The following is a 26,153-nucleotide window of genomic DNA, read 5'->3' as shown; positions in this document are numbered from 1 at the left end:
CTCCCATAGGGCCTTGTGGCACATGGTAAGTACCTAGGATTCTATGCAGAGTGTGACACCATTGGAGGGTTTGAGGAAACTTCTGTGGTGTTAGTGTCTAATACTATATGGCCTGTTTCTTTGAAATAATCAGGAAAAATCAATTAATAAGTATATATTGAAGGTTTTCTTTGTGCAGGACATTAGGCTCAATTTGTGAGGAAATAAATAAGAATATAATTTGAAGGGGCCTGTCCAGTGGTGCAAGTGGTTAAATGCACATGCTCCGCTGCGGTGGCCCAGGGTTTGCTGGTTCGGATCCTGAGCATGCACTGATGCACCGCTTGTCAAGCCATGCTGTGGCAGTGTCCCATATAAAGTGGAGGAAGATGGGCACGGATGTTAGCCCAGGGCCAATCTTCCTCAGCAAAAAAAGGAGGATTAGCAGATGTTAGCTCAGGTCCAATCTTCCTCACACACACACACACAAAATGAATACTATTTGAAGCCTGGCCTCCAGAAGCTGACAGTGTATTAGAGCATATGAATCACAAACAGATAAAAAGATAGGGAAGGGGAAATTGGATGAAGGTGCTCAAAAGGCACAAACTTCCAGTTATAACATAAACAGCTACTAGGGATGTAACGTACAACATGGTGACTATAGTTAACACTGCTGTCTGATATACATCCAAGTTGTTAAAAAAATAGATCCTGAGTTCTCATAACAAGGAAAAAATAATATTTTTTGTTTTAATTTGGGTTTTTTTTGTATCTATATGAGATGGTGGCTATTAACTAGACTTACTGTGCTAACCATTTTACGATATATGTAAGTCAAATCATTATGCTGTACACTCTAAACTTACACAGTGTTGTATGTCAATTATATCTCAATAAAACTGGGGAAAAAAAGTGCTTCACATCAGGAGACTGCACATGTCAAATTAGTGATACGGAATGCAAACCCATATTTCCTCTCCTTAAAGAGCTGATAACCTCTTTGGGAGGATATAATGGTCACATGTAAGGTAAGTGTATGACAGCATAAAATTATATCATTCTATCTGCAAAGTATTTGAAAATAGGCACATCAATGAGAGCTAGAGTAGTAAGGTGATATATGTTGGAGAAAGAAGGCTTGAGTGCAGACTTGAACAACTAGCAGATATCAAAGAGAGAGGAAGAAAAAGAAGACATAACAAAATTTAATATGTAGGAACCTCAGGGCATTGAGGATTCTGAACCAATAAGATAGGAGAGAGGGCTGCTTTTAGGAGCTGCAAGACATAAGATTGGACAGGCAGAATAGTTTCTGTCTTCAAAACTAAGGAGGAAATTTTAAATTTATTGATGAAGATGCTGTCAGACTTTGTTCAGCAGAGTAACGAAAGCTATATGTGAGGAAGACTAGAGTGGCAGTGGCATGAAGGAAGGTTCAATGAAATGAAAGAGAGTTTGAAGTAAAGTAACCCAATCTTTATATTTTACATATGTAAAAACAGGAGCCCAAGAAGTAAACTCATTTTTTTTCAGGCTTTTATGACCTGTGAGGATCAAGGAAGGGGAGAGAGAGAGATGTAGGTGGTTGAAACTGAAGACAGGACGACCTTATACAGTTTAGTTTGGAGTGATGGCAGTACATTGACCAAGAAGGGAATGGTTTAAATTTATGTATAATAAAATGTATAAAATGTATTTATATTATGTGTAAAGATATTTTTACTTTTTTATTGAAATATGCCTTGCATACAGTAAAGTATACACATTTGAAATGTATAGTTCAATGAATTTTTGCAAAGGGAACATGCTTATGTAACTAACCAGATGAAAAAATAGGAGATACAGAACATCCAAAAAGCCTGGGTCCTAAAAGACTACCTACCAGTTAAAATGCCCCCAAATGTTAACCAATATCCTCACTTCTATCAACTACATTCATTTTGCCAGTTTTGAACTTTAAATAAATGGGGTTATACTATATAGCTATTCTTTCACATCTGGTTTCTTTGGCTTACCTATCAGTGAGGATCATTTAATTGCTGCATATAGCAATAGATTTTTTTTCTTTATTATTCTTGTATCTCATCTTGTATCTCATCACACGAATGTACAAAAATTACTGTTGACAGAGATTTGTGTCCAGTTTTCTACCGCTCTGAATATTCACACATCTGTCTTTTGGTGTAAAATGGAATGTGTTTCTCTTGATTACATAGCTAGGAGTGCAACTGTTGGGTCATAAGGTATGCATACACTAAGCTTTATAGGTACTGTCAGTTTTCCAAAATAGTTACAAAAATTTACATCCACACTACTAGTGTTCAGGAGTTCAGTGTCCCACATGCTCACCAACACTTGGCGTTGTCTTATTGTGATTTTAATTTGCATTTCTCTGATCACTAATAAGGTTGAGCACCTTTAGACATATTTATTGGACATCTGGAAATCCTCTTTTTCAAAACTCCTGTTCAAGTCTTTGGCTATTAAAATCAAATGGGCTGTCTTTTTCTTGCACTTTTTAAGGCATTTTTCTTATATTCTGGATACATGTCTTTTGCCAAATATACATGTTGCTAATGTCGTCTCCAACTCTATGGTTTGTCTTTTCACTCTTTTAATGGTGTGCTTTTGATCAACAGAATTCCTTTTAATTAAAATAAAATCCAATTTATTCATCTTTTTCTTTCTGGATAGTGTTTTATGATTTAAAAAATAATTTTTAGGGAGATTCTAAAAAATATTTTTTACCAAATGGACATGTTGATATTCTTTGATCTTCTAGAACCTTACCTTTTTTACCTTTTACCTTTAGGTCTATAATCTATCGGGACTGAATTTTGTAAATGAAGTGTGAGGTGAGAATAAATTACCACTTTTTCCATAAAAAATTCAGTTGACTCAGTACAATTTACCCAAAAGACCATCCTTTCCTAACTGAATTTTAGCGGCAATTTTGTTGTAAATCAGGTGAGTATATATAAATGAGTCTGCTTCTGGACTCTGTATTCTATTCCATTGGTCAAATTGTTTATTCACGTACCAATGTCACATATTTTTTCCTTTATAATAGTTTTTTAAAAATCTTGATATCTGGTGATATAAATCTTTCCAATTTGTTCTTTCTTAAGATTGTCATGGTTATTCTTGGCCCTTTGCGTTCTCATATAAATTTAGAGTTAGCCTGTTAATTAAAAAAAGTTGGGATTTTAAAATTGTATTGAAACTATAGATAAATTTAAGAAGAATTGGCATCTTAAGAATATTGAATCCTCCAATCTCTGACTATAGTGTTTTCCTCCATTTATTTAGGTTTTCTTTGATTTCTCTTGTAATGTTTAGTAGATTTCTGTAGAGAGGTATTGCAATTTTCATTAGATTAATTCCTAAGTATTTGGTAACTTTCAAAATTGTAAATTGATTTATCTTTCAATTTTTATTTTCTAAATGTTTGTAGCTAGTATATAAATATAATTAATCCATATAGAACTTATAATCAGCAACATTGCTAAATGTTAATTAATTATAATAGTTTATCTATATATTTCTTTGACTTGTCTATTTTCCATCCTTTTATTTATGCTACATTCTGCATTATTTTCCACTAATCTATAGTCCAATCACTAATCCTATATTCTGCAGTTACCAATATGCCATTAAACCCATCTTTTAATTCTTAATTTCAATTATCTAAGCTTTATATTTGATTCTTTTTTAAAATAATGTTGTTATTTGATGAAGTTTTTCAAATTGTCATCTATTTTATTAAATATATTAATCTCAGTTATTTAAAAATTCATGTTTATGTCCAAATTTTAAATAAACTGCATGTCTGTACCTATCTGTTTTCTCTTTGTTTTTGGTTATTTGGGGGTGTTTTTGACATGTTTTATAAGTTTTTATTGAATGCTGGACAGTATGTAGAAAAAAATTGTAGAAGCTCTAGATACCTTACTCCAAAGAGGATTTAGTGTATTTGTTTTCCAACCCACATTGAAGTACAGGCAGATCACTTTCATTCAGGCAAAACTGGCCTATTTTTAGTTTGTTCTTATTCCTTGTATGCAATGTTTGCAGGAATCTCAATGCAAAAAAAGCTTTAATTGGGATCATTCTTATTTGGGAGATCTGAACACTACTTTTTGTCTGTCTAGCACTATGGGATTTTCAAAATCTTTGCTAAACTATTTAGCTTCTGAGCAGAATCGCAGAGTTTCTGCATGTTTCAGAGTCACTGAATGCTTAGAGTAGAAATTATATGTAGAGGATCAGAGTCGTGTCTCTGAAGTCCCCTGATTTTGGCCCCCTCAAATTATGGCTCTTCTGGTAATCCTGAAGTCCAATTTTTTGTCTTCCTGCAGTTTCTAGGCTGCTACTCTGTGATCAGTTTCTATGTTCAGGGCTAGGAATTGGCAGCAAAGGTGAAAAAGTAGAGACAAATGTAAGTCTCGTTTCAATGCACTTCTTATCTCTTCAGGAATTCGGGTCCTCAATTTCTTCTAGCCTTAGTTATTGGAGAATAAGCAGTTGTTCTTTTTTTGTTTTATTTTGTTTCATTTTATTCAGCTTTAATTGTTGATCTCAGTGGGATATTCTGTTTAATACCAACTACTGCACCACAGCAAGAATCTCTGAGTTATAAATACAGTTTCAATTACACAAAATGAGATTGAAGAAAAAGTTGAAAAAGGAAAATCCTTTTTTCCATTATTGTACTATTTTAGGGTTTTTTTTGCATATTTTTTTGTAATTTTACAATCCCAATACGTGGTATGTAAGAAACTTCATAATCTGACTCTAGGCTATTCCCACTATATCTTCTAAACCAAGCTGAATTTCTCAAGGTTTCAAAAATATTTCATGCATTTTCTGATATCTACATTTTTACATGCTATTTTATATGCCCAGAACTAAACTTCTCAACTGGTAAATCTGGAATATTTGTATGCAGCCAATGGATTAAAAGTGTGATAAGATATGGATCCCCTCAGCTCGTGGGGTTTTTGGTCAGAGCCAAGGGTGGCCAGAGCACTCAGGAAAGTTGCCTCCAGCTGAGAATTATTGCCTCATTTCTCACAGTGTGCTATAAAAATATTATATATGCTGTTATACGAACAAATTTGGGAGCAGTTGCCAAGGATATTTCCCCCACACTCTTCCACATCCCCATATACAATCAATTTTTGTTCCATGAAAGGTTTTGCTCATATTTAAGACCCTGCACAAGTGCAATCTCCTTTCCACTCCCTTTATTCATTTCTATAACAACATAATTTTGTAATTTTGTGGCTTTTGATATTGTACCAAATGTATGGGTTTTGAAGTTAGAAAAACTAAATTTGAATCCTACATGAGGTCTTGTGGTCTTTGGTAAGTTTTCTCTGAGTGTCAGTTGTCACATCTGTAAAATGAGGAAAATATTACCTACCTCATTATTTAAAAAATACATATTGAATGCATATTTTATACTAACCACTGAGTTGGACATTGGATTAAGAGAGAGAATGTCTGTGAATGCATATAGGGATAGTACAGGAAACAACATATTGTAGTCACTTAATTTTAAATTTTACTTTTCATTATCTTAATATCAATAAATTAGATTGATAACAGTTAGAAAAGGAGTAGGACTAATTCATAGAAGTTCCAAATTTCACAGCCTGAGCAAATATGCAAATTGTACCTGCAACATTAGGTCCTCTAAGTTCTTATTGTTCTATAGGTGAGTTCTAAACAGTCTTTTTTGACATCCTTTACTCATGAGATTTATTAATTTGAGAATCACACAAATGTACACTAAGTTTGCGTCCCAATTCATGATTATCTTTATTGCAATGGCTCATTCATCCAACCCTGTAGGTTGTCAAGAATGCAGGCTCTAAGTCAGGCAGACCTGGGTTTGATTCCTGGCTCTATCATTCACTAGCTGTTCATTTCATGTTCATAGCATGTTCACTGGTTAGTTAACCAATCTAGGCTTAAGCTTCATCATCTATAAAAATTGATGTAATAATTGCATATGCCTTGTAGGAGTTTTGTAAGGATAGGAGGAGATTCTACATGTAAAACTACATGGCATGGCAAACAGTAAGTGCTCAATAACTGCTAGTTATTATTATTTTCCCAACCTCAGGCTCTTTTCCAAGAGTCCTGATGCCTTAGCCAAGGAGCAATTTAATCTATTTCCTTCTTCCACCCCCATTTTCCAGAGTCCTCAATCCCAGGTGAGAGTGTTGGAAAGGTTTCCTTTCTGAAATGCATTTGGGCAGGCCAGTTATCCCATATAAATCAAGTACCCCCTTGAGGTTCCCCAGTTTCTAAAAGCATGGGAATGTGGGTAGTCTTGGCTCCACTGTATTTGTCCGGTGTGTAGGATGTCCTGGCAGTCCATCCACTTGAGCCTGAAATTTGGCCTTGGGGCTGGGTTCTGTTCAGTTCCTCCTAAGTAGGCTTTCAGGCCAGGAAAATGTTGTAATAGAGTTTCTTCTCTCCAGAAAATCCCTAGAGATTCCTCTTCTTGGACTTGAGGGTAGACATTCAAATACTGCCTTCCTTGGATGTTTTTTATTTTAGCCGAGGATTAAATTTTTCAAATTGTCTGCCTAATAAATATGTCCAACTCTTCTATTTATTCTGTATTTGAACCCAAGGTCAAGGGGCTGTTTATATTTAAACCCCTTTCAGAAACCCATACTCTTCTCCTTTGTAACCTTTTAACCTACTTTTTTTCTGGTGTTAGGTTCTTTATTTGCTTGCTGACTTTTCCGTTTACATGTTTAATCTTCTTTTATTTTATATTTTAATATATGCACTAGGGCACAATGAAGTTTTTTTAATACTAACATAAAAGGCAGAGAAAAAATACTTTGGACCAAGAACAAAATATGCAGGAAATGGACATGGAAAAGACCCATTTTGAGTTTAGCTGGTAAAAGCATAAGCTCTTTAGGGAGGGAGAAAGTGCTTCCAGAGGACAGCCCTAGTAAAAGAAGAGACTCCCATGGCCCTGATTCACAGTCTTTTTAAGCTATGTGCCTGAGCGCAGTGTGAAAAATGGATGAAAAATGATATCAGGCCAATTTATTGTTGAGACTCCCAGGTCACGGAGCAGAAATTTTTAAATATACTGAGGGATGCATGCAACGGCACAAATGACTACACTGCCTTCCAAAGGGAAACCTACACAAAGCGCCATTGCTTAGAGCCCTTCACTCATCTACTACCAGGATTTGCTGTTTTCGGGTTGAAGGCACAGGGAAAGGTGGGGGCTGTGCAAAGTTATTACCCCAGGTACATAGAGGCGACTTTGGAAGATATACATACCGTTTCTAAGAGAGTTCAAAAAAGCATTACAGCTGATGGCTACAAAAAAGAATGCTTCTATCTTTAGCTAAGTGAGGCATGCTCTTCTTAGGGGAAAGGAAAAATTCAGTCTGTATAACGCAGAGATATTTTGCCTTCCCCCTTTTACAGGGAATATTCTAATGTAGTATCACCTTCACAGATGCTGGTCCTAAAGAAAAATGCAGTGATAATTGCATTCCCTAAAGGGTGGTCAGCACCTTCTAGAATAAGGACTTATGAAGGGTCATGGATGGACATCCACATCATCTCAGACTGTGAAGTTGGCAAGCTTCATTCTTACTTCCTCTGTCTGTACTTCTATCTACATTTCCAATTACTACATCCTACAAGAGATACGGCATGTCTTCCATTCTTACAGAATGTGTGGGAAGGATTAGTTAATTAAATTAGACTGATCCAAACTAGGGGCAGTGGAGGATCAAAATACTCTGCCAGAAGCTTTAGATCCAGCTTTGCCTACCATCCCAGCCCTCACCTTCTACCTTCTTTTCTCTCTGTAATATGCATACAGAAAGGCCTGATTTGTCACTTGGGAAGGTTACTAGATCCTTCTTCTAAAACGTTCTTATGTGAGGTTTTATATTCCCTGAAGTTGGACATTTCCTGCATTTTCATTAGTCAGGATGGCTGGTAAATTATCATCTAGTGAAATTTGTAAAATCAAAGTAGACATGGACCTCTTTTAAATACCAGCTTTATAATGCTTATGGAGCCTGACAAGCTAATTGGCTTTTCTATATGTTCGTTCTTTTAAAACAGTTGCAACTTAATACTGAGAAGATTTCCAGAAGAATTTCATCAAATAATAAGCAGATTATTCAGAGATCCATAATGATATCTTCAGACCCAAGTATAGAGGCACCTTCTTGGAATGATTGTAATGGAAGAAAGATTAGAAACTGACAATAAATATTTTTATAATTTTCAATAACAGCACCATAAATATATTGGCTAGTGAATGGTACTTTATTGTTTTAAATTTTCTTTTTCTGAGGAAGATTTGCCCTGAGCTAACACCCGTGCCAATCTTCCTCTATTTTTTAATATGTGGGCCACCAGCACAGCATGGCCACTAACAGAGCGGTGTAGGACTGTGCCTGGGAATTGAATGTGGGCTGCTGAAGTGGAGCACACTGAACTTAACCACTAGGCCCCTGGGGCTGGCCCTCAATATTTTGACTAACAAAATTTATGAATGTCTTATTTAAACATATTACAAATGCTATTGGTATTAAAATATTTTTATGTTAACTATGTCTTTGACAGATAACATTGTTTACTTTGATCTTGTTAAAAAATCTAGGCTCAGATTTTTTTACTGAAGCGTCTCACATTATTGATACTTGTCAATAATTAAAGTAAAGAAGACTTTTTTATTCCTTTTGAGTCTTATTTGGTACAAATATTTTGAACATACAGAAATAGACAACAAAACCCATTCACACCAGCTTATTTGTTGTCGAACATTTGCTGTGCTAATATCAGCTAACACACATAATAATGCAATGTGAATGTCACTGCAGCATTCCATTAAAAACATGATTCCAACATTTAATCCATTTTGGACTTAAACTACCAATCTAAAAGAATGGAAATCCTTACATTAGCTACTTATTTAATTTCAAAATATAGCAAGCAATAAATAAATGCTTACTTAACTGAATGTCATTGACTAATTGCAAGATAATTGGTATATTTGCAGATGTTACTTTTATTCATTATTCATAAATTTATAAGCCCTGTTGAACAGTTGGGGTTAATAGCTGGTTCTGTGGCCTTTTTTTTGGCCTCAGGACACCTGAGGATTTGATCTTTGGATAATTCTCCTTGTAACTCAATTAATTATTAGGAGTGTATCTATATTATAAGTGGGAATTGGGCCAAGGACTATGTATTATACCAAGCACCTGTTATCAAGTAATGTGTACAAGGTACTGATGAGATACAATTGCTCCAGGAAATAGGGAGAAATAGGAGAGTCACATACTCCTGAAGGGGCTAAGTGACTAACCAGGTAAAAAACATGAAAGGCCCCCAGAACGATGGGTTAAGCATCATCATTCATGACCACATGTAATGTGAATGTGAAACAATTAGAATATTGGAAGTTGTGCCTGGGAGTTCTATGCTACTGCTGTGATGCTGTGTTGCTTCCTATAATGTGTTCTTTCCTAAAGCTAAGACAACTTGGTGTTGGGTGAAGTCTATTGTGTATCCTGACTTTGACTGTCAATCCAAACCCAACACTACTCCTAGAAGAAGAGTATACAGCATTTAAATCACCATATACGTACCCTATATCTTTCCCTTGGAGAGGTTTGGGCTCATCTGTTTTAATGAAAGTTTGGTTTTTAGACTATGTTGTGGTCAAGGTATTCCCTAGAAGCTGGAGCAAAAGACCTTCTCCAGAGAGTTCTAGCTAATTGTTACACTATACTGGTAAAAACTTTATATTGGCAATTACTAGAACTGTAGAGGGAGCTTAAGTAGAAAACTCGAACGTAAGCCCTCTGTGGAGAGAATCCGAAAGCAAGCAGATCTAAATAAAAGTCAAATGTAGAAAGTATAAAGAAAGATGCTTCAATGCTTATATGGAGTTTGTCAAAACTAGGATTAGACAAAGAACTGAGACAGAGTTAGACAAAGTTCTGTTATAGGTAAGTCTCCTAGTTTAACAAACCATGCCTTGTCTGAAGAATGAGCTAATTGACCAAGGCAGCCAACAGGCCCTTAAAGAGAGGCTTTCACAGTTTATGCCTTCCCTGAGTTATCTCTATTACCAAAGAGCCTGGAAATTTTAATCATAAAACCAAACAATAACATCAATTCTTTTCAAGTAACAAAAGACTTTAATGCAATTTTTATAGTACAATGACCCTCATATGTTAGCACAGGCTAATGTTTCCTACTATAAGCCATAATTTGTCTCTGAAATTAATAAATATGTAATTTTAAAGTATTTTCTATCTTTTAGAATATATAAAATAAATGATCTGTTTTACTAGACTTAACATTTTACATCTTCTCGTGATCAAAGAGAACAGAAATAAAACATTTTCTTGAAAGCACAATTTTGAGAACCGTGAATCCCTACGTATCTTCTCATTTTAAATTGGAGTGGGAATCTCTCTTTCCCCTATTTCTTTCTTTCAACTCATGCCCCAATTAAATTCAACAAATAATTATTGAATGACAATGATGCACTCAGCACTCTCCTCACGGGAATAATCAACAATAACAACCATAGTCATGGTTTCCATTAGGGATGTAAAATTTTGTTGGAGAGAAAATATTTAAGTACAGGTTAAATAGACAGCAGTGTAAAACTGTATGCCAAAAGGTCCAAAGAAGCATATACAGTATAATCTTACTACAGGTAATATTAGGGAAATTTTGCGGAAGAGTTGAGGTGCCAGAAGACAGCAAATAGAAAAAGAGCCAGATTTTAAAAAGAATAATTTAAAAATATAATTTAGTAAACTTGGCTACAATCATTGAATAGATTCTTGTACAGATTATTAAATACTTTTTTGATTACTAAAAAAAAAGCTTTAATTCCTAAGCACTGGCAAAGTTTCACTTAAAAAGTAATATAATGTCTCTCCTCTCTGCTGAATGATGAGCACCTTTAGAGCAGAATCTGATTGATAGTCATGTTTGTAACTTGTATTTGTGCTTCACAAGTGCCAGGCTCTATGATTAACACATTGCTTATATTATTCTCACACCTTTTCACAACAAATCTGTTATCTCCATTTTACATGTGAAGAAACAAGCCAAGAGTGAGTAACTAGTTTGCTTACAGTCAAGTATAAGAAGCAGTAAAGTTGGTCTTCAAAGCATGATAATCTGACTCATAAACCCATAATCCAACTTCTAAATTATGTAAAAAAAAAGTTTGACAGACTTCTGCGTCTGATTGTAAGAAAGTGGGTTGTATCAGACTAATACTGCTGCTTAGGCTAACAATGGAAAAAAAAAACTGAATAAAATGCAAAACACAAAAACAAAAACAGCCAATTGGAGGGGTTGGAGAACAACCAATGAGACCTAGGAGAGAAGAGAAATGCATCAAAATAAGTCATACATTTGCCACTGCCATTTTCCCCTTGGGACATTTGGTAATTCAGAGCACCAACCATAGAGGATAGCAGAAAATATCAAGTTAAAGGTTTTAGCAACAAAACTGAGTTCAGGAGATAAAAAATTGGAATTCAAGACCCCCAAGACAGCCAAAATTTGAGATTCCAGATCCCAGATAATAAAAATAATCACAGAGAAATGAGCCCAATAGTCTCTCTACAATTTCCCCTTAAGTGATTTCCTAACTCCTAAGCTACTCTTGCGTGGGCCAGAATTAAAACAAAAAAATTAGAAAATAACTGATAAGGAGTTAAAAAATGAAACACATTTTATCAGTCTCACAATGTTACAGAGAGAAAAATATTGGAATTCAGTGCCCACCAAGGAGAAAGTTTCCTTATGAACTGAGGTCCTTGTAAAAGATCCTTCCTAGCTTGAGAAGCACACCAGAAATAAGCCAGTCTTCAAAAACACTGAAATCCAAACAAAAATTGTTTCAATGTTTAATTGAAACAACTTAACCCACGCATATTCTAATTTATTGCCAGATAAAAATTAAATCTCTGGCACAAGAGAAAGATTCCATAATTTTTATATACAAGGTTTAGCATACTATAAAAAACTACCAGGCATGCCAGAAGATAGAACCAAATGACTGAAAATCAGGAGAAAAAAAAAAAACCTAGATAATAGAAACAGATACTTAGGTGATCCAGATATTGGACTTACCAGATATGAATTTTAAAAGAATTATGATTAATATATTCAAGAAAAATTGGTACAAAATGGAGAATTTCACTACAGAAGTAGAATCTATAAAAGAGAATCAAATGAAAATTCTACAACTAAATAATGCAATAATTGGAATTAGGTATTAAATATTATGAACTCCAAGCAGGATATATGCAGTAAAAACTACACCTCATTATGGGCTAAAAAAAATTGTTGAAAACCTAAATCTAAGAGATTGTTTTAAAAGCAGCCAGGAAAAACAACCATATTACTTTCATAGGTACAAGAGTAGACTGAGAGTCAACTTTTCAGCAGACAAAAGATGGTGAAACGACATCTTTAAAGTTCTGAAAGCAATAGCAGCAACCTACAACTCTATAATCAGCAAAAGTAAGTTCACAAATGAAGAGAAAATACATATAATTTTCAGACCAAAAAAATGCATTGGCAAGAAATTAGTATTAAGATAAATATTGAAGGGAATTTTTCTGGCAGAGGGAAAATGAGCCAAGATCAAAACATGGTAATGCAAGCAGGAATGAAAAACAATAAAAAGTTTAAATGTAATGGTAAATATAAGTGAATACTGACTGTAAAAAGCAATAGTAACAATATCTTACGTGGTGTAAAACATATGCAGATTTAAAATATATTAACAAAATAGAAAAAAGATGGGAGATATTTAAATTAAAGAAGATTCTTGTATTTCTGGAAAGTGCTAAATGTATATACTAATTTGAAAAACAGTTTAATAAATCAAACACAAATCTTGCAATCTCTAGAGTAACAACAAAAAAATAATTAAGGGCTACATAATTAACAAAATAAGAGAGGGAAAATAAAATAATAAAATAGACTAAAATGTAAAAAAAGGAGAAAGAAAAGAACAAAGCTATTAGGAAAATAGGAAATATATAATAAAATGATGAATTCAAATACAAATATATCAGTAAAACTTTAAATGTAAATTGACAAAATGGTCCAGTTGGAATTCCAAATTGTTAGGCCAGATAAAAATATAAATAAAACTCAACTATAAGCTGTAAAAGATACAGCCCTTGAACGTTTAAAAGTAAAAATATTGGGCATATGCCATGTACACTCTAAACAAAAGGAAGGTGATATGCCTATAATGATAGCTGATAAAACAGACGTTAAAGCAGGAAGTATTACTAGACACAGAGAGAGACATTTCATAATGGTGAAGTTATCAATCCAACAGAAAGATATGACAATTCTAAATTCTTCTGCACAACCATATTAGGAGAACTTTAGTACCTGATCTTTAGAAACTGATAGAAAAAAGCAAGCAAAATATCTTAAAGAGGATTAAGGATATGATTATTAATTCACATTAGTATAAATTTAATGTGAATTTTAGAGCTTACATAACCTTTCATAACAAAAACTTTTCAAGTGTGGCATGATGAGCTTCTCTGTCATTGTTTCTTCTTTCCTTAGCCCCCACACCCAATCTATCAGAATCCTATTGGCGTTACCTTCAAAGTATATCCAGTATCCATTTCCTCACCGTGATACCTGTTATCACCATAGTCTGAGCCACCATTACACCTTGCTTGTGTGGCTGACACAGAACTTAACAAATCTTCTTCTATCCTTTCTTTCCTACAGTTTAGTCTCCACACAGTAGTGATTCCTTAGTTCACTCAAAGTATAACACAGAGTCCTTACAGTGGCTTGCAAGGCCTTTCTCTATTTGACCAGAGGAACTGTCTCCCCTCTTCTGCTCTGCTGCATCCTCAGTGGCCTCACTGATAGTCTTCCAACACTCCAGGCACACTGTCACCTTAAGCCTTTTTTCTTGTTTGTTTCTGCCTAGAATTTTCTTCCCCATACATCCACTTGGTGAGGCTCCCCATTTCTTTCAAGTATTTGCTCCAATTTCACCTTCTTAATGAAGACTACTGTGGTAGATTTTACTATCAGCACCACTTCCTCTTCCTAATGTAAGGTTGGGCTTGGCTGTCTGACTTGCATTGGCTAATAAGACATAAGTGAGAAAGAAGGTTTAATAGGTTATGCTTTGCTATATTCCCTTTCTCGTCCAACATTATGACTAGGAAAATATTGTTCTTGCTCCCTTAGCCTGGGTACAAGAAAAAGGATGATTGCCACCAACAAAGTCCGCTGCCAACTGATGGTGAACATGTATGGTGAGTGAAACAAAGGTCTCTGTCACTATAAAATACTAAGATTTGGAATTGTTTGTTACTACAGCATAACCTGGCCTATCCTATCTATGTTGACCAACCTCTTCAACTCTGCAAATTACCATCCCCTCTCCTGCCTCCCCTGTCCTACTGACCCTGATCTGCTTTATTCTTTATTCCAAAGCAGTTACTACCTTCCATCTTTTGGGATATTGCCTTTAAGGGTCAGTTGTGCTTTCACACATTTTGCTGGGCATGCCAAGAATGCAAAGTCCTAACAGCTCCTTAACTGGGACAATTCTCAGAGTTGGGTTGATAGCAAGCAATCTTGAGAGAGAAGTTAATGTTTCTCTCTGAGCCAAAAAAAAGGCTTGCTTACTGCTTGTCATGATTTCCTCACACTCAGTGTTCTTCAGATGTGATACAACACTACTGTGTGCACAGCATCCATCTGGTCCCATCTGCATAATCTGCATGCAAAATATGCTAAGGTTCATACTGCCTGCTGTGCTGTGCATGAAAGAGAAACTTGTCTGACCCAGGAGTGTCATGTCTTCTGCCAGCAACCATGAAACACCAACAGCGCATCTATTCTATTAACTTGCAAGAAGGTAAAATCCCAGATTACATCATCACATTATATTATTGACTTAGTTATTACATTTATCACTTATTCTTTGCCTCTTCCCACTAAATGTAATGTCCTTGAAAGTGCAGATCCTTAATTTATGCCCAGTCATTGGATTAAGCCTGGGACATAGTAAAACTCTCATTAAGTATTTCTTGATTAAATGAATGAATAATGAACAAACTTCATCACAAAACAGTAAGCACCTAAAATTCAATGTATTTAGGCTTCCATGCTGGGAGTAAAAAGCTATATTAAATAATTTTTATGTTTTCTTCTATTGTTAGGATTCTATAATTCTATGAATGTGATAAGCTACCAAAACTATAAGAAATTATAAAAAGGAGAGTTAAATATAAGGCATGGATGTGAAATACTGAGGAATTCTGCCTCCAAATAACTCAGGGACATGATAGTATGATTTTTTTCATAAGTTAATATACAGAAATGGCCCATTTGGGTATAATTTATCATGAATATGGTGTGTGTTTGCACGTGTATGTGTGAGTGCACTGAAGGAATTGTAAGAATGGTTAAGACTAAAATAAAATAATTTCTTGCATCCGAATTGGTATATTTGGTAGAGTGGTGATAAGTTTTAAAGGGGGATATAATTTTTTCCAGTTGAAAATGGGTTCTTTTGACACTTGAGTTGGAGATATGAAAATTCTTTTTACCTTGATGAACGGTTGGCAGTGAAGCAAGATTGTTACAGATATTTTATCTCAGGGGAGTAGGAGGGTTTGACTTCTGGAAGGAAGGGGTTAGAGCTCACCACTTGGGTAGAGTGGGAGGAAATGAAAACTCAGAGGTGGGTCAGAACATCTTTAAGGAGGAGGATTTTGGCAAGTGACTAGATAAAGTTCCAGATGAACTGATTAGTGGGTAAAGTACCACAGAATAATAGACTATGTATGGCAGGAAGTTCAGTTCAATAACTCATTATGTAGATGCAGATTAGGTAAAATGAAAAAATTCTAAAGGCTTTTTTTTCTGTGGTGGAGGAAGTGTAGAGGATAGGAAGGAACACATCTCATTTCCTGAAGTTCATTTCTAATTACCTAGAAAGCCATGTTTATGTTTCCTAAAACATTGTAGTCAGGCTCAAACTACCACCAGTACAAAAGCCAGGTAAAATCTTTGATGTTAAACCAGTCATTTCAGACATCAAAGTTTGACAAGCCACCACTCTTTTGAAAAGACTAAGAAAGTGTAAAATAGTTTCCTTTCTTGCTTCTCTTGAATAATTAACTCTTATAGTTTTCTTCTAATCCCAAACTTTTAGATAAAGCTAAAAGAGCACAATCATTTGCTTGGAGTCAACATATTCCAAATTGCCTCAGAAACAGTGGACTGCCGTGATACACAAAGAAGACGAGGGAAAATTATATTACCTGATTTCTTGTAGTAGTAGTCTTATGTTCATGACAGGGCAAGATCTTTCTATACTACTTCAAAATAAAAAGGATTTTAGGTTATAGTGCACAGATAACAGCAACAGGTCAATATTGACCTTGTTTATTGATAAGGTCAATAAAGAGATCTGTCAGACGATATCAGATTAATAAAATACTTCTGGCTTGCTTCCTAAGTAAAGAGAAGAAGAGAGAAGAAAAAGAAGGAAACTTAAAAGGAAGAAAAACTATTTTTAAATTGATGATTAATCTCAACAGCATTAGGAAATGAAAACAATGCTTGCCTGGCCCAACACACACAGAAACAGGCTACGCAGGGCATGACTCAAAAGGTATCATGCATAATATAGCAGCTCTGCACTGGTGGATTAGAAATTAGGAGTGATTTCTGTAAGACAGAAAGGCAGAATCAGACTGAGGGAAGCTGCAGTGTAACATGACGTAAAACACTTATAGAAAAGCTATCATGAAGATAGATCAAAGTAACTGAATGTAAGGAGCGGAATGATACATAAGAGACCTGTTTGGATGACCAATTGTAAACCTCATAGAACTAGACCTTTCTTTGTCTCCTGCTTTAGCTAACCAAGAAGAAGCCAAGATATTGGATAAGATTCCAGGTAGCTAGTAATTCTTTAAAAGGAGATGGAAACCCATATCCAGAAGACAAACTACAATTACACCTCATACAGGCATATTCTATCCATTTCTCTCAATCAATCATGCAAATTCATACAATCAGAAACAATTCTAGTAAAAGTTGAACAGGTGTTATCAAAATAAAAAATGAGCAGACAATAATGAACCACCAGATACACAAAGAAAATCCAATAATCTGAATAACATAGAAGAAAATTTCCCCCATGAAAATTGGTGCCTTCAAAGTTAATGTACATACAACAAAATCCTAACACAAATGAATGAACAAAAAACTACATATTGAAATGCATGGTAAAATGTAGAACTCTGAGGATAAAGAGAAAAGTTAAAAGTTTCTTGGGAGACAAAAACAACTTACCCACAAAAGAACAAGAATTAAATTTGAATCAGGCTTCTTTCTCAGCAGCAGATGGTATAGCTCAAGCAGCAATATTTATCAGGTTCAGGTAATATGATTGTGAATTTAGGTCTTAATCATATATCCAGTCAAGCTATCAATTGATAGAGAGAGCAAAATAAAGACATAAAACATAAATACTCATAAATTTCTCCCTAATCATAGACCTTCCAAAAGAGAACTACTAGAAAATTATTTCCAGCAAAATTCAAAATAAATCCAATAAATAGGACTAAAAGTTGTAATGACATATGGAAAACAAAAACATTAAATGATAAGTCTATGTAACAGTTGTTTTCTAACATAAAATATAATAGTAAAATATGGACCTAAAATCTAGACGCATTGAGCCTAGAAGTAAAGGGAAATTTAGAAAAGTGGCAATAAAAATATGCAAAGTTTTGAGAGAGAGAAAATTGGCTTGAAGGACAGAATATTGCTTAATTCTAGACTTTGACAGAATAATTTAAGTACAGCTCTATGGAATAAAAATCATGATTTTCACTAGAACACAAGAAATGAATGGATAACCTCAAAACAACTTTAGAGGAAAAAGTCAAAAGAACAAAGGCAGAAAGGATAAAAGTTATCAAGAGCACAGTAAATAGAAAAAATAAAATATGACTTCAGAAAGATGTCCAAATATGTCACTAGTCAAAATTAACAGAAGCAGATTAAAATCTAATGTAAAATCAAGATTCACAGATTGCCTTAACATTATTCCAATGATGTAGACTTACACAGGAGATATCTTCTACTATCAAAGAAAGTTTTGAAATTAGAAGTAATTTAACAGCTAAATACAAAAGAAAGTACACAGAGCAAAAATAAATAAATAAATAAAATAGATTAAAATGTGAAATCCACTAAATGGAGCAGAGAGAAATAATTATTTTTGATAAAATGTGCACTCTACCAAGAAGATGTCACAGGCATTAACCTTTTTAATAGTTTTGAAAAATACAAGAGAGTTAACAAATAAAAATGTCTAGAGAAATTTTAAGACAAATGAAAAACAAAATTATACAAATATATATGTAAAACTCTGTATTCTACAAATAAAACAACATTTTTTTTCAAAAAGTTGGGGAATTCACAAATTAGCCAAGCACTAAGCCACAGAAGAGAAGAAATCTCTGTGGATTCCTAAAAAACAGAAACCATGCAGCCTATGTTATTTTTTAAAAATCACAATCAAGATATCTGCTCATTAATTTTAAAATAAATTATTTTATTTCTTGGGATGAGGAAGAAATCAAGAAGAATATGAGAATCTCTAAAAATAAACAGTCGGGAATACTACATATTAAAATCTCTGGGATGTGACTAAAGTCATGCTCGAAAGAAAATGTTTATCCATTAGTGGATTTATTAAAAATAAGAAAATGTAAAAATGAATTATTCAAGCTTCATATCAAGAAAGATTAAAAACAATATAAAGCAGAAGAAAGGAATTAAATAGATAAAAACATCATTTTTCAGAAAGAGTAGCTATAATCAAAATGCAATAAGCTATCATTTAAAGAGAATATTGAATAGATATAGTGTGGCAAGACTAACAAATTTTTTAGAAAGAGCAAAAACAACACTAAATAATATTAAGAATGAGAAATAAAGCATAATTACAAGTACAGAGTGTGAGTAAAGAGATAAGAAAAAGTACATAAAGAACTGTGTTACAGGTTGAAGTGTGTCCCCTAAAAATTCATATGTCGAAGTCCAAACCCCCAGTACCTCGGAATGTGACCTTATTTGGAGATAGGGTCTTAGACAGGTAATCAAGTTAAAATGAGGTCATTAGGATGGGATCTAATCCAATCTGACAGGTGTCTATATAAAAAGGGGAAATCAGAACACAGAGACAGGCATAGGGGAAAGATGATGTAGGAAACACAGGGAGAAGACAGCCATCTATAAGCCAAGGAGAGATGCCTGGACCAGGTTCTTTCCTCATAGCCCTCAAAAAAACCCAACCCTGCCAATATGTTGATTTTGGACTTCCAGACTCCAGAACTGTGAGATAATAAATTTCTGTTGTTTAAGCCACCCAATTTGTGATACTTTTTTACTGCAACTCTACAAACTAATACAAACATATTTGAAAATGTAGACAAAATAGATGTTTTTCTATGAATATTTAAATTATCTCTAAATCATTATAATTGGCTCAAGAATTAGAAAAGAAATAGAAGAAAAAAATCTCAACATACCAATATTCATTGAAGAAATAAACGATTGCTGAAGATCAACATCCATAAAGGACACCCAGATCACAAAATTTTTATCAATGAGTTCTAGTCAAGGAATAGATGCTTCTAATCTTTAGATAGCAGATAGTTTTAGATAGCAGAAACAGAAGAAATAGACATAAAACTTCCCAATTCATTTCACAAAGTTAGCGTAATCCTGAAACGAAGAAACTAAAAGAATACAAAAATGATAATATTTTGGTCGATTTTATTTATGAACTTGTATGAAAAATCCTGTACAGAATGTTAGTAAGTTGAATCAAGCAATACATGAAAAGGACAACGTGGCATAGAGGTTAAGTTCATGCACTCAGCTTCGGTGGCCCAGGGTTCGCTGTTTTGGATCCTGGCTGCAGACCTACTCATCTCTCATCAAGACATGTTGAGGTGGCCTCCCACATAGAAGAGCTACAACTTTACGACTATGATATACAACTATGTACTGGGGATTTTGGGGAGAAAAAAAGAAAGGGAGGAAGATTGGCAACAGATGTTAGTGCAGGGCCAATCTTCCTCAAAAAAAAGAAAAAAGAAAAAAAAGGACAATGCATCATCAACAACAGTTTCTTCCAGGAATGTAAGAATGTTTCAGCATGAGGAAATATTATAATGTAAGTCATAGCAGGAAAAGATCAAAGAAAAAGAATAATTTTCTCAGCAGATGGCCAAAAAAAAAAATTCCTGACTCAATTTTAATGGAATTTACTAGCCAGACTAAAATAGAAGGCAACTTTCTTAACTTAGTAAGCATTATCTATTAGAAATCCTAGAAAGCAATGTACTATTAATAAATCAGTAAAAAGAATCTCATTGAGTTTAAGAATAAATGCCCACTATCACTACTACTCTTCAGCTTTGCAGAGAGATCCCAAGCAATGCAATCACAAAATAAAAAAGGATTGGGGTATATAAATATTGGATAGAAAAGGACAAAACTCTCATTATTTGCAGGTCATATATCTTCATAAATGTATTTGTCTTCTAGGGCTGTCATAAAAAGTACCACAAACCCAATAGTGTAGCACAATGAGAATTTATTCTCTCACTGTTTTGAAGACTAGAAGTGAAAAATCAAGGTATTGGCAGGGACATGCTCCCTCTGAGGGCTGTGGGGATGAATTCTTTCTTGCCTCTTCCTGGTTTCTGGTGGTGTCTTTTGATCCTTGGCTTTCTTCTCTGCATCACTCCAACATTCTCTTTGGTAGTCACATGGCATTCTCTCTGTCTCTGTCTTCATATGGTGTTTGCTCTTCTTGTAAGGACACCGGTCATATTGGATTAGAGCCCACACTAATGCCCTCATCTTAACTTGATTACATCTGCAAAGACTATTTCCAAATAAGGTCACATAATGAGATACTGGGGGTTAAGACCTCAAAATCGTTTTTGAGGGGACATAATTCAACCCATAAAAATAGGTATACAAAGAATCAAGTGAAAAACCACTAGAGCTAATAAGCAAGTTGAAAAAGGTGACCATACATAATACCAGTAGCAATTATTTCTTTTCCCTTAGACCAAAAAAGAAAAGTTAAGAACTGTAATGAGAGAGAGAAAGAGAGACTGGGGAGAGTGACTCCTATAAACAAGACCAACAACAACAAAACAATAAAAATCTTAAAATAAGCATTAAGAAAATCACTATATGAAGAAAAATTCACCAATGGGCATAAATGTCTCAATAATAGGGAAGACATTCAATGTCCCCGGCTGGAAAGATACAATGTGTACAACACTCATTCAATATAAATTTAAAACACTCATTCAGTACAAGTTAATATATAAATTCAATTGTAACAGAAATCAAGACAGCAAATTTCTCTTTTTTATGGAATGCAATGTTTATTTTCAAGGTCATGTGGAAGACAAAAACTGCAAAATAAAATAAAAGATCAGGAGTTTATTGAAAAATAAGAACACTGAAGGAGAGTACTTTCTCTACCACATGATAGTAACAATCATAGAATTAGTAAACGTGGTAGTAGCACTTATGTGTCAGGCATTCTTCTAAAAGCTTTACATATATTATATTATTTAATATAGCTAGGAACTCTTACTATCTTAATTTGACAGATGAGGCACTAGATGACTAAGTATATTGCCCAAGGTCACACCATTAGTAACTGTGATGTCTCATTCTGGAGCCCACATCCTTGGCTAATACCATATGCAACCTGATAATGAGATATATTATAAAGTCAAAGTAATTAAAACCATTTGGTATTGTCATAAGTATAGATATGTAAGTGACGGGATACTACAGAGTCCAGACACTGACCCATGTTAATGTGGGAGTTTAAAGGTTTCCCAAGTCATTATGAAAATTAACATGTAGAAATCTCTTATCCACTTAGCAAAATTTAACTTAGGTAGATCTTACCTCACACTATTTAGTGCACATAAGAATGCAAAACTATAAATAAATTAGAAGAAATATGAGAACTTGTTTTATAATTTACTTTTTTTTAATAGACTTTATTTTTTAGAGCAGTTTTTGGATCACAGTAAAATTGAGCTGAAAGTATAGAGTTCCCATATACCCGCTGCCCCCACACATGCATAGCTTCTCCCAGTGTCAACATTTCTCACCTGAGTGGTGGTACATTTGTTACAATGAATAAATCTACACTGACACATCATTATCACCCAAAGCCCAGACTTTACATTATGGTTTGCTCTTGGTGTTGTATATTCTATGGGTTTTGACAAATGTACAATGACATGTATCCACCACTACGGTATCATGTAGAACAGTTTCATTGTCCTAAAAATGCTTTGTGTTCTGCCTATTCATCTCTCCCTCCCCCAGCCCCTGGCAACCGTTGATCTTTCTACTGTCACCATAGTTTTGCCTTTTCCAGTATGTCCTATAGTTGGAATCATATAGTATACTGACTTTTCAGATTGGCTTCTTTCACTTAATAACATGCGTTTAAGTTTCCTCCATGTCTTTTCATGACTTGATACCTCATTTCCTTTTAGCACTGAATAATATTCCACTGTCTGGATGTACCACAGTTTATGTATCCATTCACCAACAAAGAATATCTTGGTTGCTTCCAAGTTTTGGTAATTATGAATAGAACTGCTATAAACATCTATGTACAGGTTTCTGTGTGGGCAAATATTTTCAACTCATTTCTGTATATACCAAGGACCACGATTGCTGAATCATATGACGAGGGTATGTTTAGTTTTGTAAAAAGCTGCCAAACTGTCTTCCAAAGTGTCTGTACCACTTTGTATTCCCATCAGCAATGAAAGAGAGTTCCAGTTATAATTTTCCTTTATAATCTACTTTCTTCACAGCAATTATCTTAAATAGTCATTTGTTTATTTATTCTTAGTCTTATCTTCCCTTACTGGAATGTCTTGTTTATTATTGTTTTCCTAGGACATAAAACAGTGACTAACTTAAGTTATAATAAATGTCTTTAGTAAATATACATTGAACAAACAAATCATTCAGTGCAACTATCCCAAGTTGAGACTATATAGAGAGCAAATAAAAACAAATAGAAAAATAAAAAAAACCTAAAGGATACAACTAAAGTATACAAAAAGAAAATTAAAAGTAATACACAAATAGTCAATTAATGTGTTGAAAGAAGCTCAAATTCCCCTATAATAAGCAAAAGACGAATCAAAAAACAATAAAAATATTTTTATCTATAACCTTGAAAACTATTTCATGGATAATATTGTGTCTTGATATTGTTATGAAAAAACAGGCACTCTCACATACTCTTGGTGAAATTGTAAATTGGTAATTTGTAGTATATTACAAAATAAATTTTCATAGAACAAATAAGAGAATGAAAAATATAGATATCACTTTTTCCAAAAATTTTACTACTGGTAATCTATCTCACAGAACTGATTGTCCAGTTGTACTATGCATAGTGTGACTCTTTTACAAGACTTATGTCTTTATGAACTACTTCTATAATTTAAATAAGTTTTTAAAAAGCTAACTGAACAGTTAATTATTCCAATCCTATACTCAAATATACATACTTTACCCAGTGGCCCAGTAAGTGCCTTAACTTTGGGGGCCTACTGAAAGCAATATTAAGTATGAGACACTATTTTGCCATGGGGGATATAACGCATGTGTGTGTGTGTGTGTGTATGTGAGAATTGGCAACTTCTTAATATTGAGTTTTCTGATATATTTATGTATTAACACATCATTACACACTAAAAAGTTATTCCTGGATGCTAAATTATTTTCTTAAAGAATACACTCCCTTGTGAAGATCAGTTATAGATTTTAAGTGCCTAAATCTTGTTCTTTTCAAGAATTATCTAATGTTATCTGTCTAAAGACTTAATTAGCCATTAGAGCCCCGCCCCGTTCTCTCTCTCAGTTGTGTGAGGAAATAGGAAATGATAAAGAACACAAAGGATTTCCCTATCATTCTTCCAAACCAAGTTTCCTTTACTCATCATACCAGTGTACATTTTGAAAGTTCTTAGAAAGCCCTGTTTCACATATTCCTTTCAATTTCCAGAATGTGATGTATTTAATTCAAACAGTGCGAGAAGATCTTTTCTAATGACGGTAACAATATAGATTTGTTAATGTCTTTTTTTATTAACAAAGACAACATTTTGGTCATAATTGTTCAAAATGGATACTTTGTGGCTTTTTTAATTCACAATTAAGTTATGTAAATTAGAGGAAAGTGAAAACGTCTAGCAAAAGTCTAAAATTCAATTAGATGTCTCTTTTCCTTCTTCCAATGGGTCTAATAAAAGGAAATAACTCAATGGATTAACAAAAATGTACATATTTAAATAATAAAATGACATTGTTTTGAATATATGGTATCTTACCAAGACAAAAGACGAGGCTCTGTCTTTTCAGCTATCCAAACAATTCACAACTGCTCGGTTATGTTATCCTGTGTTGGCTTCATAGTTAAAATAATTTCTGAAATCTGCTTTCTGAGATTAGAAGTGCCCTCTCCCCTAATTTGAACAAAAATAATTGGAAAGGCACATGTACCAGCTTCCAGTTTATACAAGTTCATTTATTTGAAATCCCTTGAGCTCCTCCAATTAGAAAACAAGTTTTTGAGTTAATATCCTTCAATTGTTAAAAACTTGCGTCACTGCAAGAGCACAGTGAAACGTAAAGGTCCCGGCACACGGGCAGTTGATTGTGAGGGGATGTGATTGTTCCACATTTAGACTGGAAAGGCTTAGGAACTCTGCTTCCCAATGTGGTTAATGAATGAAAGGAAAATTGGACCCCTGAGCCAGAGTCAATGACCTAAGGGAGTGAAAAATGTTCACAGGTTAACAAGGGCAACTGTTCCTTGACATAATTCCCATAGGAGGTAAATGACAAAGGGGCCAATGAACTTCTGTCTTTGTGTTATTTATTAATCCATTTTCTTCCTAGGAAAAAGAACTTGGCGTACTTCTGGAAGACACCAGCGTTGAACATCTTAAACTCTATGTTTGGTCTCTTTTGCTACTGATTTTCTCCTTCATTAGTATATTTTGCTTTAATAATTCACTTTGACATGTTTAATTTAGATACTAAGAGATTACTTTATCATCCTATAAAATTTTAATACTAAGGATATAATATGCTTAACATAATAGGCAAAGTTGAAATCAGAGCTGCTAACTTTATAGTGACATAGTAATAAATTCTTTCTTATCTAATTGGTACAAGCGGCGATGGAGATTTTTCCCCCCTTAAAGTGGGAATTATTTCAAATGCTTGTTTAAAAATATTGTTTTTTCTGAACTGAAGGGAGTTTTCATAACTATAGCCAAGCCACCACCCTTGGTCATGTTCACAGATACAAAACCCCTGATTGGCCGTTGATGAGTCATTCCTGGTGAGGAATCTTATCTTAACACCTGCCTTATCTTTAACATCCTTTTCAACTTCTTCTAGAAAAACAATAACCAAAAAGGAAAAAAATATTTGGGACCAGTCCAGTTTTGAAACACCTGCCTTAGAGATAAAGACTGCAATTTTATGCATTTGTAATGTCTTTACTTTTGGCCTGGAATTTGTTCTGCCTGTTGTGAGCATCTGCTGACTTTCTCAAACGGGTGCTTTGCCTGGGAATTACTTCAGTCTAGTAAATTACAAAATGACAAGATCATATCTGTTACCACGGAAAAATCTGTGTATCAGAAAATCTCTGAAGCTCTGGCTTCAGAGTAAATATATTTTATGAGTTGAAGAAACATTACAACACCAGCTCTAATGAATCAGTCAATAATCCTTTATGACATAATTCCAGTCTGATATTGATAATCTTTAACTGAACGTTAAAGAGGATATCCCAGGTGTATGTGACCACTGTGAACCAAAATAGAACCATTTAAAAAAAAATTACAGACAGGAACTACACAGCTGGAAACCAGAAGCACCAGTTTTACTTGGGCTATTAAGAAAACTCACAGTTAACTGAATAAAAAATATTTATTCTACCTCATTTATTT

The sequence above is a fragment of the Diceros bicornis genome, chromosome 3 (genome assembly GCF_020826845.1).
Source record: "Diceros bicornis minor isolate mBicDic1 chromosome 3, mDicBic1.mat.cur, whole genome shotgun sequence".
Lineage (NCBI taxonomy): Eukaryota > Metazoa > Chordata > Mammalia > Perissodactyla > Rhinocerotidae > Diceros > Diceros bicornis.
The sequence above is the reverse complement of the archived record's forward strand: the minus strand, read 5'-3'. Positions refer to the sequence as shown.